The 3,459-nt window shown below is 59.8% G+C and overlaps 1 long non-coding RNA gene across 1 annotated transcript; it reads right to left on the reverse strand.

Moving 5' to 3' along the window:
- Positions 1-914: 914 nt before the first annotated feature.
- LOC120511906 lies at positions 915-2,945 on the reverse strand. The gene is made up of 3 exons (XR_005629863.1): positions 2,578-2,945; positions 2,266-2,420; positions 915-1,207 (listed from the first exon to the last, which is right to left on the reverse strand). It is a non-coding gene; the product is annotated as an uncharacterized LOC120511906 (long non-coding RNA).
- Between the last annotated feature and the right edge of the window lie 514 nt (positions 2,946-3,459).

The raw sequence follows: 3,459 nt of genomic DNA on the forward strand, positions 1-3,459 counted from the left end.
CCCTGCCCTTGTCCGAGGACATTCCCGGCCTTTCCCGGGGAATTTTTGGGATGAGATTCCCGCGGGAATTTTTGGGAAAAGATTCCCGGGGAATTTGGGGCGCGATCCCCCCCCGGGGGTCCCGAGCCGGGGGGTCCCGAGCCTAAAAAATTCCCGTTCCCGGGGGGTCCCCGATGCTACAAATCCCCGTCCTGGGGGGGTCTCGCTCCTAAAATCCCTCCCCGTCCCAAATTTTGGGATTTTCCCTCCGGGAATGGGAACAGGAGGCGCAGGGAGGTCCCTGGGGGGGGGGGAGGTCCCGCCCGGGCCGCGGAGTTTCCCGGGAATTCCCCCCTCCGCGTCCTCCCGCTCCTGCATCCCAAAAGTTCCCGAATTTCGCCCCAATTTTCCCGATTTTCCCCAAATTCCGCCGCCCCCCCCGGCCCCGCGCTCACCGCGACGCGCCCGGCGCCGCTTCCGGGTGCGGCGGCCACGCCCCCTCCAGGCCACGCCCCCTCCGAGGCACGGCTGGTAATCCCTCAGGCCACGCCCCCCCTGAGCGCTGATTGGCTGAGCGGGGAAGGGGCGGGGCCTGAGAGCAGCGCGCTGCTGGCGCCCCCTGGCGGGGAGGGAGGGAAACGGCCCCGGGGTCCCCAAATGTCCCCAAGTCCCAAAAAATGTCCCCAAAATCCCTCCCAAATGTCCCCAAATCCCAAAAAATGTCCCCAAAATCCCCCCCAAATGTCCCCAAGATGTTGTCCTGTGGTGGCTCCTTGGGGACATCTTGCTGTCACCACAGTGACCCTTGGGATCCTTCAATGGCTCCTTGGGGACATCTCGCTGTCACCAGTGACCCTTGGGGACACAACTGCCACCACCGTGACCCTTGGGGACACCACAGTGTCCTGTGGTGGCTCCTTGGGGACACCTCAGGGCCACCACGGAGCCCTTGGGGACATCTCTGTCACCTCGGGGACACTCTGGGGACACCACAGTGTCCCCACGGTGCCCCCTGTCCTTGTGGTGGCTCCTTGGGCACAGAGCACTGCCACCACCGTGACCCCTGGGGTCCACAGTGTCCTGCGGTGGCTCCTTGGGGACACCGCTTTGTCACCGTGGTGACCCTTGGAGACACACAGCCACCACCATGGCCACCTTTGGGGACATCTCATTGTCACCGTGGTGGCCCTTGGAGACACAGTGTCCTTTGATGGCTCCTTGGGGACACCTCACTGTCACCACAGTGACCCTTGGGGGTGTTCCATTGTCACCATGGTGGCCCTTGGGGACATCTCACTGTCACCATGGTGACTTTTGGGGACATTTCATTGTCACCATGGTGACCCTTGGGGACACCACACTGTCACCACGGTGACCCTTGGGGTTATTGCATTGTCCTTGCGGTGACCCTTGGGGACATTTCATTGTCACCACAGTGACCCTTGCATTGTCACCAGTGACCCCTGGGGACACACTGCCACCACCGTGACCCTTGGGGACACCACAGGGTCACCACGGTGACCCCTGGGGACACGGTGTCCTTCAATGCCTCCTTGGGGACACCTCACTGTCACCGTGGTGACCCTTGGGGACACAGTGTCCTTGTGACGACCCTTGGGGACACACAGCCACCACCATGGCCACCCTTGGGGACATCTCATTGTCACCACGGTGACCCTTGGGGACATGTTGTCCTTCAATGCCTCCTTGGGGACACCTCACTGTCACCGTGGTGACCCTTGGGGACACAGTGTCCTGTGGTGGCTCCTGGGGACACATTGTCACCATGGTGGCCCTTGGGGACATCTCATTGTCACCGTGGTGGCCCTTGGAGACACAGTGTCCTTGTGATGACCCTTGGGGACACCACACTGTCACCGTGGTGACCCCTGGGGACACGTTGTCCTTTAGGGGACACCACAGTGCCACCACAGTGACCCTTGGGGACACATTGTCCTTTAATGGCTCCTTGGGACATCTCACTGTCACCACAATGACCCCTGGGGACACAACTGCCACCACAGTGACCCTCAGGGACACAGTGTCCTTTGATGGCTCCTTGGGGACACCACAGTGTCACCACGGTGACCCTTGGGGACATTTCATTGTCACCACGGTGACCCTTGGGGACACACTGTCTTTTAATGGCTCCTTGGGGACACAAATGACACCACAGTGACCCTTGGGGACACTGCCACCACCATGGCCACCCTTGGGGACACCTCACTGTCACCACGGTGACCTCTGGGGGTGTTCCATTGTCACCATGGTGACCCTTGGGGACACAAATGACACCACAGTGACCCTTGGGGACATTTCATTGTCACCGTGGTCACCCTTGGGGACACAGTGTCCTTTAATGGCTCCTTGGGGACACCACAGTGTCACCACAATGACCCTTGGGGACATTTCATTGTCACCATGGTGGCCCTTGGGGACACCTCACTGTCACCACAGTGACTTTTGGGGACATTTCATTGTCACCACAGTGACCCTTGGGGACACACAGCCACCACCATGGCCACCCTTGGGGACATCTCATTGTCACCACGGTGACCCTTGGGGACATGTTGTCCTTCAATGCCCCCTTGGGGACACCTCACTGTCACCACAATGACTTTTGGGGACATTTCATTGTCACCACAGTGACCCTTGGGATCCTTTACCGGCTCCCTGGGGACATCTCACTGTCACCATGGTGACCCTTGGGGACACAGTGTCCTTTGATGGCTCCTTGGTGGCTGTCCCCGCTGTCCCCGCGGCGCCGTGCCGGTGTCACGTTGTCCCTGTCCGTGTCTCCGTCCCCTCGTCCCCGTCGCTGTCCCCGAGGCGCCGCTCCAGCTCGGGGGGAATTGTCACCTCCAGCAGGTTCTCCATGCCGGCCTCGGGCTCGTCCCCGATCAGCACCTGGGGACACCCCAGACAAAAAATGCACCCAAAACCCCCAAAATCGGACAAAAGCCACAAAAAACGACCCCAAATCCTCCCCAAAACCATTCAAAACCTCACCAAATCCCACGCAAACCTCCCCAAACCCCACCCCAAACACCAAAACCCCCCAAAACCCCACCCAAACCCCAAAACCTCCTCAAATCTCACCCCAAACCTCCCTAAATCCCCCAAAACCCCACCCAAAACCTCCCCATATCCCACCCAAACCTCTCCAAATCCACCCAAAACCTCCCAAAACCCACCCAAAACTCCCAAAATCCCACCCAAAACCCCCAGAAACTCCAAAAATCCCACCCAAAACCTCCTCAAAACCCCCAAATCCCAGCCAAACCTCCCCAAAACCTCCTATAATCCCACCCAAAACTCCCCACACCCCATCCCGATCCCCGAAACCTCCCCAAATCCCACCCAAACCCCCCAAAACCCCCAAATCCCACCCAAAACCCCCAGAAACTCCAAAACCCCCACCTAAAACCCCCCACATCCCCCCCAAACCCCACCCCAACCCCCCAGAAACCCCAAAAATCC

The sequence above is a fragment of the Passer montanus genome, unplaced genomic scaffold, assembly GCF_014805655.1.
Source record: "Passer montanus isolate IOZ18808 unplaced genomic scaffold, ASM1480565v1 scaffold693, whole genome shotgun sequence".
In the NCBI taxonomy this organism is placed as follows: domain Eukaryota; kingdom Metazoa; phylum Chordata; class Aves; order Passeriformes; family Passeridae; genus Passer; species Passer montanus.